The 12983-nt window shown below is 41.8% G+C and overlaps 1 long non-coding RNA gene across 1 annotated transcript; it reads left to right on the top strand.

Moving 5' to 3' along the window:
- Nucleotides 1–5801: 5801 nt before the first annotated feature.
- On the top strand, nt 5802–11149 carry LOC137472004 (uncharacterized). The gene is made up of 2 exons (XR_010997960.1): nt 5802–6292; nt 10898–11149. It is a non-coding gene; the product is annotated as an uncharacterized lncRNA (long non-coding RNA).
- Nucleotides 11150–12983: the final 1834 nt, after the last annotated feature.

The raw sequence follows: 12983 nt of genomic DNA, 5'->3' as shown, positions 1-12983 counted from the left end.
TTTCCCCCCTCTCCCTCAGAAACCATGCTGTCTCCCGGGGGTAGGACCCCAATAAACCCTCATCTAATGAGCACCCTCAGAAGCCGTGTGGAGTCTCCTTCCCTGCCTGCTGCCACCAGCCAACTCACAGCCTAGGGGGGCCCCATGGGGTGTCCCTGGGGGGTTCCCCCAAACACGCTGCAACACGCATCCAATAGCAGTCATAAGAGTCTGAAGGCAATCCAGAAAAAGGTAGCATTAGCCTATAATGCTTTGAGTCTTGCCTAAGAAGCTGACAATAGAGGACAAAACTGATCATTGATTCTGAAGCACACTTCAAGGCTCGCACTTTTGCCCTTGGTAGGACATAGCAGCTCAAAAGCATAAAAGTAGCTTTCCAATGGAGTTCCTTTCTAAATCTGCATTCAGATTGTTCAATACAACTGTTTCCTGTTCCTGAGGGGCTTTTCCCTCTCATCTGCCTCAAATAACGCTCTCCTACCAGTCAGTGTGGTCACATCTTTGAAGCTGTGCAGCTTCCTTGCTCTTCTTTCTCCCTGCTCAGAGGCAGGGAATAAAGTCAGTCTGCATAAAGATGTATGAAATGAGAGCTCTTCATCTCACCAAGACAAGAAAGGATTTCAGCTCCATACATAGAGTGTTGCATAGAAAAAGGAAGAAAAATGCTTCAGGAGTTATAAGACTTCAAAATTCAAGCATACATTGAAACAAAGAGACAACATACATATATATGAAGTCTGCATGTATATATACACACATATAGCATATATAGATAGCACATATATAAAAGCAAATCTTTAAAGCAAGACCAAGTATTATATAAAGAAATTACCCTAATTCTGGAAAAGATCCAATCTAATCTTCCACAAATTTGAATGTAACAACAATTTCCATTAAAATGTTAGACTATCTGTTTCTGATGCCAGGATAGGGAACAAAACCACACCTTTTCCTAATACACTTACTACCACAAACTGAAATTAATCAATAGATAAATGGGCATGCCTATTATAAACTGAGCTTTATCTCACCAAATTGTAACCATATAGTTGGATATCTAATCTGCATTAGGCAGCCAGTTTGAGGTTGTCTTTCTCATCTCTCTGCAGGTTACCTCAGCACATGTAGGTTATCCCCAGAGTCCAGCCTGGGACCACCCTACATGCCCTAACTATTCATAACAAAAAACATAAGCACTTCCAGAAGTTGCCTCTAAATACAGTGATTTCAGATGAATCCTAGGCCAAATATATTTTAATTACCTGAGTAGAGAGGTGTGAGTTAACCTTACTTTTAATTTCCTGGTGAGGTTTGTACGAAAACCCCGAAGAAAGCTCTGTAACAGAAGAATGCAAAAAAATGGTTGAAATTCAGAAGAAGAAATTAGTGATGTCATGTCTCTACCTGGTCTGCAAAGGGAAAGGAAGGATCCTTGTCTGTGCTGTATGTGACCTGGCCAGCCAGGGGAGAGGTGTGAGGCCTGGCACTGACCTCTACATCCAAACTGAGCCAAAAGATCCAAACCGAACCAAAACCAGATTGTTGTGAATCCCACCTGCTGCAGAACAAATCAGTGATCAGGCTGTGGGCACCCAATGTGGGGATGCACCCAACAGCCCCACAGGATGTGACTGGACCCGTACAGAGACCTGGGGCACTGCGTGTCACTGGCCTGATGCAGTGCAGGTAAAGGCAGACAGCCTCACAAGCGCCTTTCAAATGCTTTAGAGACACAGACAGAGGTGGTTGGATGCTAGCAGAACTTCAGTTTGAGGAAGATTAACTCACTAGATTGCAGATCTGAGCCACATTTACCTGCAAATCTGCCTTCAGTGAGTCACATGTACACATTTTCCTCCATGAAAAGGAAATCTCATCTGCTTCTGATTGCATCCATGAGACTTTCTGGTCTTCTCTGTTCCTGCTAAGGATCCCTTCAGTTTCCCGTTATTGTCTTCCCTAGCCTTACATCATGCAGTATTTCCCAGCTGCTCACTGTCCTGACATCCTCTTGCACTTCCAAACTCTTCCTTATCTCATATTTCCCAGATCTGTCATTGTCCTTTTCTGATTTTCCGTATCTTCCTCCCACACCTTACATTCCCATCTGCAGTCTTCTGCACAAGATTTACATTTTTTTTAGCAACAACTGCTGGCACACAGTGGTGGCTGCCATTGCCCATGCTAACCATTTGCCCATTTATATGGGCAAATATGACCAAAATCCACACTGTCAGAAGGAATAATTCCAGGCCTATCCAAGTTGTTTGGATCATAAAAATCTCACAACTTGTCTAGACCAGGGGAACTGCACCCCAACACAGCCAATGGTTTTCCCTGCAATGGCTCTTCCACAGCCTCACATATTGCACTATCACAGAGACTTGACCATGGGAATGTTCTTTGATTGACGTCCAAAATGCTAAAGAGCTAAATTCACACGTGGAACTCCAAACAGATGCTATTGTGGTTCACAATATATTTTTTAATCACCAATGAACGCCTCAAAGATTTGCTGCAGATTAGCTTTCTGTCTAAACACACTAAATCTGTGACAATGAATTTCCACATAATCTTATTGTACTTGTCAAGCAGAATTGAATTTGCACAAATTTCCTTGCCATTGGGTATGTAGAGTTCAGTTATTAAAATGTTCTTTCAAGTTGGGAAAATATTGTCAGCAGTAGGTCTGTGGCTTTGTACATTGGCAAATATAAATCAAAAGAGTGTCCTTGAAAAAAATTAACTGGCTTCCAAAATGAGAAATGAAGATGCAATTTTGAAAAATCTACAACAGTAATCTGAGGAAAGAGAGATAAAGTGCTTTAAGAGAACCCTTAAAAATGATAAAACATGTTCAAAAAGCCCATTTCAAAAAACATTTCAAAAACATATCAAAAAGCTTCTTTAACATCTTCATGTAAAATCTTCTGATTCTAATTAAAATCTTCATATCACTCAACTAACATACACTGCTACAAAGTGATAACAAACTTAAATCACAAGACTGGTCTTTTGAAAATGAAAAACTCTGGTCTTGGAGATAATTAAATCTTAATCAATTGAGGCCTTGTCTGATTATAAACCTAAGATCTTTTTGTCCCATTCTAATTTACAATATACTTCTTGATTGTGCTAGCACAAGACTCCAAAGACTGCTCAATCACTTAGGCCAAAATGAGAACAATTTTTCAGACTGGCACTGATTAAAGTTTGGATTAAAGGCACTGTCAAGCTTGGCTTCTCAAAACCACTTGTTTTGGCTTCTTAAGCTTACTGCTACTCCATGAAAACTCTGTTTTTTCCTAACGGTAAGACCTTGCCAGTTTTGATCTTGCGGAGGGCTGCAAATGGACTGTGGTCCTGCAGGTTTCAGCAAGCAGATGGAAAGCAAGGATATGTCCCACTAGGGTCTCAAGGGATCCAGGCAAAAATATGTGGGACAGAAGTGTACTCTGTGAAGAGACTAATGACTGTTGGGTTGACAGGATGCAGAGAGAACCAAACACCAGCTTTGAGTGAGAGTGATATGTCAATGGAAGTAAAGTGAAATGCTGGTATGTGCCTTGGCAGAGAAAGACAGCACATCCTGTGAAACAGTTCTGACCAAATGAAAACTAAATGCCAAACATAAGATACCTACATTTTATCACCAAAATGTAGCTGGACCTCCCTCTCTGTTCTTCATGGTTAACTGGTTTTCATCAAACCAGGAAAACAGGTCACACTTATTCTCATGGCCAAACACAGAGTCAGTTTCTAATATTAAATAATGAAATTTAAGATTTAGGACAGATCTAGTTAATGGCAATAAAAACCATCAGAGGCAACAGACTGTATTCTGAGTTTCCCATAACCTGATGTGGTTCATACATCTCAGTGAGTAAATAGAATAATTTAGCAGTTTGCCTCTATTATTTCCTAAATTATCGTCCTATTTCTTTCGTTGGTTCCTCCACATACCAATCTAAAAAATATTTTTAATGCAACACCTTTCATATTTTTAGTACCATTTCTCTATAAAACTAGTGAGTCATTATGAATTCTTAAAAATTTTTCCTATGCATTAGCAACAGTGCTAGAGCAGGACTTTTATTCAAAAGAATGCCCTGTGGAAAAATTACAAAAATTACATTGAGGCCAGAAATTTCATTAGTAAAAAGCATTAAATAAAGCATTCAATTCTCCAAAGTTTTCATCACTTCAAATGTCCTTTTATTATACTCTCCTGGGGGCAATTTTAAAAATCATTTTTGTTATTGATCAGGGAAAGCATCCACCTGACTTCCTGGGCATTCAATCTTCTCTCTGAACCATGACCAAATGCAGCACAGAAGTGAAAGGATCAAAAATTTTGGGGTCTCTGTCGCCCTGATTTCTTAGGATTTTCTAAAGCCTTCTGAATTTACATTCTTGTAGAGAACTTTCTCAGGCAACTTTCTGTAAACAACCTATTGTTTTGCATTCTTTCATAGAGGCGGAGAAATTTGATAGACTGGTAGTTTGTCCAGTGTCGTTGGAGAGGTGGCACGTTCACCTTCCAATCCACTGGCACCTTTTGAGAACTATAAATGATTGGAGTCAGAAAAAATAAATTAGTCTCTTCATGGTGACCAAAGCTGTGGTGCGTCGTTTTTCCTTGTGTCCTCTGGTGACAGGTCTCCAGACAGGTCCCCATTGTGCAGCCACGTGTGGCTGGTGCAGGGAGGTAGATTGGTGCAAAGAGCAGAAACTGAGTGAGGCATGGCCCCTCAGAGGCCAGGGCAAACTCAGGAGTTTAATCCATGGCTCTCAAACTCTGGCTCAGCATCTCCTCTCTTAGATCTATCCAGCTAATGGCTAAAAGATGGTCCAAAAAATCAGTACTGCAGAAAGTGAAAAACTCACCACTTCTGAACTGTAGCAGCAGCAGGTGCAATGACAAAACTTCTTCATGTCCAGTGAGGGTATTTTTCCATTTTTTCTTTATAAAGTCCTTCTTAAAGTGCTTTTCTCTTTATGAATTTCAATGTAGATATGGAGTGCAAGACAGAGCTGCCTGGATTGCAGGAGACACAAGCTGTGAGATGGTACCTGCTGTGGTTTATGTGGTAACACTCTTTCCTCTTACATTTGATGCAGGATGACGTGGATCACCCTATGATTGGATTCCTCAGGACAGACCAAGAGGCTTGGAGAGTCTGAGCTTCATTTCCTTGACATGCTTTTCCCCATCTGGGCTGGATAGTACAGCTCCAGCTTAAGGATGCCTGCACGCCCCTCTGCTTCCCTCCAGGAGCATCTCATCAGCATTTGGTTATCATTCAGTGTCCATCAATGCTGGCAAAATCACATTTCCTAATGCTAACTGCCTAACAGGTTCTTCCCTCCACTCTGCTTTCCTGAACCTGTCTTCACATAGACCTGCCAGTGATCCTGCGCTACAGAAACAGATGGACACAAGCTGCTGCACCCATCAGCTACATAACTGCACTTCATTCCACAGCAAAAAAATGTATCAACATTAATTCTTGACTGTGAGCTCCTGCCCAGCACCATCAGCATCCCTACCCACAGTGAGTCAGTGTTTGGGGGCTCAGTACAGGCACTTGAAGCATTATAACATAAATAAACTATGGGTGAGATAAAGGGAAAAATAGTCAAATAATTTCCTGTTGTGTAATTACAATAAAAATAGCTAATCCTGAATGAAGCTAGTGTTTCATTCTTGTATCCATGGCAACAGAAATGGAGATTGGTAGACCGGCTGCAGATGAATGCTACCCTCTCCATCCCAGCAGCCAGCTCAGCCTGCCCAGCATTTCAGCAGGCAGGTGAGGAAGGGCTGGTCTGCTGCTGGGGTGGGCTCTGCCCTGTGCTGAGAGGGACCAGTGGCAGGGAAACACGGGTCCACACTCAGCAATCTCTGCATAAGCCCATTACACTTTCAGAGCATCCTGCTCTGCTCCCTGGGCCTTTTCCAAAGGCAAGCATAGGGAATCATGGAAAAATGTACAGTGCACGGTGTTCTTTGGCTCAAGCGAAGGCAGAGAGCCTGAGTTCTCAGTGAGGAATCAGGACAAATCAAATGACAGGTCACCAACTGAAGTGGATTCAATACTTCTCCCTGTGAAGCAACAGGTTTCAGTGCTTGCCTTAGGTGCTAACTGAAGTCAGCTGGGGCAGTTTGCATTGTGACCTAAAAAGGGGCGTGGTGTATTGCTGATAATCTGTGAATTACCTATCAACATGGGTATGTTTGTGCTTCCTCTGTGAAATTTTATACAAGTCACTGAGTGCCAGTGAGCAGCAGGTCAGTATCCCATGCTGGATAGTATCCTCATGTTGTCAGTATCTCTATTTTGGACAGTATCCCCATTTCATCCCCAGTGAGTCTGTTGAAATTATGTTGATGAGCCCATTAATATTGTCTGGAAAACAGTAACTACCACATGGGTTCAAAAGCATACCTTCAATTCCCAATTAGAAAATATCCCTTATTTCAAGTTCTCTTGCCCTATCTAATGTTAATTTTACAAGTTTAAGTGCAAGAGATCAGGACTTGGATACAAATTTCAAATGTCATGTCCAGGTGAACAGAGGCCACATTGTATCCCAGTCACATCTATGTTTATTTGCACGTTCTCAACTCCTGCTTATAATTAATTGCTGGTCATGAAATTCCTCCTCGTGAAATGGATATTAAATTTGATTATTGTAATCAGTTTTCATTTGATATTAAAGTTCCTTTAAGTACAGTGAATTGCACTGCATTTTTATTGAAAAATCATATAATACAAAATCTTATGTGTTTCACTGATGACATAGCACCAGAAACACAAAAATTTCTTGCAACTTTATGTATGAAGAAGCATCTTTTCTAATCAAAGTACTGGGAGTAATGAAAAAGCCTTTGTAACATAATATCATAAGCATTGTGAAAATTGCGAACACTGAGCTGCTGGGAAATAGAAAAACACTTTACTATATTTTTCATGTCATGGGAAGATGGGTGAATAGCCTCCTTTAAAGAGGCAACCATACACAGAATACAGGATCACCTCTTGGAGAAATGTAGCTGTGCAAAGTAGGACATAATAATCTGTGTTATGAAATGCTGTTAATTTTTTCTGTTTGAAAGTTTTTGTAGTTGTTGGGTTTTTTTCCTCAAGGGCAATATTTAACTGAGATGCCATCTTTAGTGGATGGCATTTCTATGGGGATTTTTATTCATTACAAGAAACTAAGGCAGGGGGAAAAAAAGGTTTCAATAACTGTTTTTACCCAGGTGAAGGGTACATACAAAATGGCAGAAGGAATCAAGTATCTTTTTGATCCTTTGGTTCAACTAGCTTTCTGTAGCATGGCTTTTGTAGGCAGCAGAGAACCACTCTGTAAAGAAGAGTTAGCCTTCTGCTGCTGTCCTGATACATGCAAGTGTGAATTAAAGGTTTTTTCCTCTATGCACATCAGTAAATAACTCATTCCATGCTCAGAACATTGTCTAGTTTGGAGGGTGACTGGCATGACTGGGTTGCACCTGTACAGCTGACTCTGCTATTGCCAGCACCCACACTGTGTAGAGGGACTGATCCTGCTCAGCCACCCTCTGGCAGCAGTCCTGCCCTACAGCTGTATCAGGGATGGGCCAACAATCCCACAGAATGGACAAACATGTGCCAGCCCTGCCCATGTCCTCATCTTATTTAGTTTACTGGGAGAGAAATAACTTTTATGGCTGAGAGGCAGCTTCGTTTCTCCCAGCAGCTGCTCATCTGAAGGTTAACAGAAAGCTTTCGCTGTCACACTGATGCTCAGAGTTAATCCATCAGGCACTATTTGCAGTTGATCTGAATCACTGATGTGACTGGAAGAGGCAGTGATGGAAATGAAGGGGAAAGACTCCTGGGTGATCCCCACTCAAAAAAAAATTGCCTCTGGATCCCAAGAACATTTAAATGAAAAATCTCCCGTTTTCCTCAATATCTGTTACATTTATCAACAGCAGCCTGTACTCCTCTAAAGCTCTTTACAAACCCTGTTACTGTGGTCCTTTCACCTAGAGTTTCTGCACTCCTTCACTGCCACTCTCTCAAGCACTTTTAGCCACAGGTTGTGTCCTTTGCCAGTGATTCTTTTCTACTTTTCTTCTGCCAAAACTAGCCACATTCACCTTAGCAAATTGAACAATATTAGGAAGGTCACCTTGGAAGGAGGGTCACAGCTGCAGTTCTGTCCATCATCCCAAGCAATTCTTCTGAAGTGTTCATGGGTTGGCACAGAAGGATCTTCCGGTGTTACTTTCAGCAGGTGATTTCAGTGCAGCTTCTGTTTCAGCGCAGTGCCTATTTTGAAGCAGAAGAGAGGATGACATGACTGACATGGCCAGCCAAGCTGTGCTATTGCACTCCCCTGCTCCAAGACTGGCTCTCCTCCTCTCCAGACACAGGGCTAGTCTGCGCCAGGGTGGCACAGAGAGCTGGTCCTGGCACCATTTAGTGTCTCAGATACAAGCTAATAAGCAGATAAAGCAAATGGGATCTCTGTGTAATAGTAGTTGGGGTATTTAATTCTTGCTCCAAAATTTTAGGGCCTCAGTTATTGCCAATCTATTCCCTTAATGTGCTTATTCGCTGTTTGGATTCAGCGATGAAAGCTCTCTATTCCATTACAATGGAAGGAAAATGTTTCCTGATGAACACTGGAAATGCTGTGGGTACAAGGGAGGAGCAGGCTGAATTTGTGGCTCCTGAATTGTGAGACAGGTGTTGCTGAGGGTGATGAGCTCTTGGGGAAGAAGCAGCTTCCCCATTTGGACAGCAGCTGCACTGTGCCACAGCAGGTCCCACTCAGTGTCCTGCAAGGCCACAGCTGTGCTGATGGGAACAACTGGCACCACACCACCAGGAGCTCTCCAGTGAGCGTGGGCAGCTCTCCTGTCACCCAGCTCCACCACAGCACACATTGTGGGCAACACCTGGGGGAAATTACTGGGGTTTTACTACAGAAAGAATGGTGGAGGAAATAAATATTTTCTCATTATTTTCAAATATTTCCTTTGACATTTTTCAATTTTTCTTTCAAAACAAGACCCAGAAAAAATACTGATCAGAAGCATTTCTGAAATTTTCTCCTATGTGTTCTCTTTAACAAATGTTGTTTTTATCCTGATTTTCCTTGAACAAAACAAAACATATTGCTGCATGAAAAAAAAATCTGCAATAGTAGTAAGGGGCTGGGGTTTAGTGAGCCAGTATGGGATGCAGGAGAGCTATGTATGCACAGCTCTGTGAGAGGATTTCACAAGGTTTAATCTTGCTTTTTGAAGCTGAATCCTTTCCTATGCAGCCCAGGTGGTCCATCATGTAAGAGCAAGGGCAGTTCTCCTGTAAAACACTGCGGGTTTGGAAGGATTAATGGTCCCAGGCAGCTCGTGAAGAACCCACTGCTTGTACACAGTTGGGCTCTGCCAAGCCACATCCACAAGGATGGTACATTTTCAGAGACTTCTTGTTTAAAAAAAATCCATTTCTTTTCATCTTTGGAGCCTGACTTAGGCTTGCTCATGTTAACAGCCCTTCCACCCAGCACAACCCTGGCAGAGATAACTGAGCATGATAGGAAGCAAAACTGTTGGTGGTGTCAGAGACCTAGAGTCACAACTGTAAGTAAAATTAGTAAAAAATTCAGAAGCAGCAACAACATGGCAATACAGAATCTGGAAATTCACACTTTTATCTAAAGCTCTAGCATCTGATTGATCTCACAGATTCAGAAAGAGTTAGGACTTTCACACAAGGCATTTTTACATTATTAATGGCCTGCCTCCAGGAGTTCCTGTTTGGGGCTGGGAAAGGGGAGTGTAATGTTGTGGCTGCTTTTAAAAAGATCCCACATACCTTCTGAGGAAAATAAAATTGCATTATTAGTTCCTAAAAGAAATATGTTATTGAATACATTTTTTAAAGTTTTCCATGTTTCTGTAAAATGGTTTTTAATGTCAAATCTAAAGAAACATTAATTTCCTGGGGATGTTTTTGTTAGGGTACAGCTTTTTTTTTCTTTTTTACAGGTTATAAGAGTAGCTATCCCTACCCACAACACCATTATTACTGTAGCTGAACAAATTACTGCAATGCATAATTTATGTTGTGTATTTATTTATTTCCATTTGTGAATCATCTAGCTATATTTTTTAAAGTTAGGTCTTTGCATTGTTTTAGCATTTTAAAATTATTGTATTTCCCCTTGTGACTGACTGAGTGGTTGCTCAGGGTTAGAAGTGGAAGTGTGAATTCAGTGAGTAAGCACCTAAATCACCCAACATCTCTTCTACTTCCAGACTAGAAAATCTCACTTTCAGGATAACCTTAACCTACATAAATCATGTGTTTGGTACCCTCAAGGTGATCCAGTTCGAGATGAAGAAGTGTGACAAGTTAGGGATGCTTTAAAATAGTTCCCTTTCCCATTTACTTGATGTATTTTTGAGCACAGTAGAGTCAAGAAAGCATTCCATTTAAAACAATGGAGCTGCAGGAGACGCCAACATACCAATTTCAGTTTCAGAAAGCAGCAGTGGCCCCTCTCTCTCCAGATCCCCTTGGCATTACTGTGCCATCACCATTACCCTGAGGATGGGTCCAGGGTACATTGAGTGCTGTAGAGACACAAGGCTTGCAAGTCTGTGAATCCTAAGGAGCTTATGACTAACCCAGAAAAATAAAAAGCCTCAAACAAATACACAAAGAGAGGCAGAAGCACAACAGGATGAGGGATTCAGCCCCAGATGTGTGGTGAGCTGGAAGCAGAGGTTAATAGAGGTCTGGGTCTCATGCATGCTATGCTTGGGGATCATGCTATATTCTCTTTATGGGCTGAAAGCACTCAGTTGTGCCACATTAAGTTATTTTTCCAGTAGAAAAACTGGAAATAACCCACATGGAATCCATGGAATCAGTGATATGGATGGGACAGTAATATACCTCATTACCACCACCTACAGAAACAGGTACATCTCAAGAGCCTTCTCAGGATCATCACATCCCTGCAAATTTCTGTGTATGCCTTCAGATGTGTTTTATCAGTTCCTCTCCTAGGCCATTTTTTCTGACTTGAATGAGACCTTAGATCATATCTGCTACTTGAAATAAACCTAACCAAAAATATATTTGGGATGGCTGTCAAAACAGTTTCTCAAAGAATGTGAGCTCTGTGCAACCTCTTCCCTATGAAATCATTTCCTCTAACAAAAAAAAAAAAAAAAAAAAAAAAAAAAAGACAGGTTTCAAATAGTAATTGTAAACCTCCAAACCTCCAACCAGGTATTTAATGCTGTAGTGCTGCAGCTATTCAGACATCTCAGAGCCATGGGATAAGGTATAGGAAGAGCTTTGTTGTGTCTGAGGGTGCAGGACTGAGTGATGTGTAGCTCTCAGAACGTGGCTCTGTTTCTATGATGGCTCTTACTGCAACAAGGGGGTGGGTTTGTGTGAGTCCTTTTGCAGTCGTTTCCTCAGCCAATGCTTGTTTCATGTCCTCAGTCTTTCCAGGGGGGCAGAGACCACATGCTGAACAATTTGACAAGGTCTCCACCGGGGCTCTCTCTTTGTAATCTCCTCTTTGCTCTTTCAAACCCTGGGAATCATTCCAGACCCAAGGGACCATCGGCCAGGGCTGAGGAGTCTCCCTCTAATCACAGCTTCAGAAAATAAGCCTTTGCTAATAGTCTTCTCTACAGAAATGATAAATGCCCATAAATCCTTTTCCAGTCCTGCACACCCATCAGCACTGTCTGTACTGGTCTTCCCTAACTCTTAGCCAAGCATTTTCCTTCAGTGCTCTCTGCTACCTCAGGTACACCTCCTTCCTCACTGGCATTAGCTGCACTTGGAGAAGGACCCTTCTCCCACCCCAGACCCACACCTTGCCCTGGGATCCAAGGAAGAAGCTGGGCACAGGCTGCTCCAGCCCTGCAGTCAGATGCTGCCTCAGGAAACGTCCAAAGAGAAATGGGAGATGCTCCCTCAGCCCTCATGAACAGCTAAGAAATAAAAAAGTTTGCTACAGTCTCCAGCTACCAACTTCTACTGGGAGCTTATTGGACGCTTGGAGCTTAGAAGCCTTTTCTAGATGCTTCCACAGAAAAGTGTAAATTTACATGGTTTAGTAGCACAAGGAATCCCTGCCCTAATATCTGTAACTTCATCCAGAGACACAACTGTCTTCTTCTGCCGTGGCTGCAAACTACAGAGCATTCAGTATAGAAGTGAAGGCCTTAGAGACCCTCTGAAGGAGGGCATAATACCTCCACAGTCATAACTTCAAAGCTGCTAAAGCTGGAGCTGTTCCTTCCAGACAGACCATGCCAGGAGGGCAGTTACAGGCCATACTGTGCATGTAGGAGGGTCTCCAGGAATTGAGATTGTAGGTTTGAAATAACAGCTGCAGATTTTAACAGCCTACAGATATTTTGAAACATAAGTCATATTTCAGTAAATTATGAGGGACATTGCAAAGCAAGCCTGATTCCACAGGACCCAGTGGGACTACACCAGTGAAATCCCAAAATACCTATCAAAGTTTGTCTAAAGTATGACTTTCTGCAGTTCCTGGCTAATGTGCCTCTTCAAACTTTCAGAATGACAGTGACATTCCATCCAAAGATTCAAGGTAGAATTTAAAATATCACCAACTATCCAACATATAAGAATAAGCATGCTGATGAATAGTGCTATACACATCAATTACTGTTTTTAATAGCATCCATTCAACCTCGGCAGTCCCAGTAGAAAAGCAGGAATGTTCTCTCTAATGCTGATCATAATTGTACCAGTCACAGAAAGTGACAGGACTGCTGTGAGCCCATACTGGTGGAGGACACCATTAATTATCACAGTGGAAGGAGGAATGATTTACTCTTGTCATAAAAACAGACCTCAAAAGTTGTTAACTCAGCAAAAGAAAAAGTACTGAAATGTGTTAATTTGTCATATTGGAATGAA

This window comes from Anomalospiza imberbis, chromosome 3, assembly GCF_031753505.1.
Source record: "Anomalospiza imberbis isolate Cuckoo-Finch-1a 21T00152 chromosome 3, ASM3175350v1, whole genome shotgun sequence".
Taxonomy (NCBI): Eukaryota; Metazoa; Chordata; class Aves; order Passeriformes; family Viduidae; genus Anomalospiza; species Anomalospiza imberbis.
Note: the sequence above shows the minus strand (reverse complement) of the source record. Positions and strands in the feature narration are given on the sequence as shown.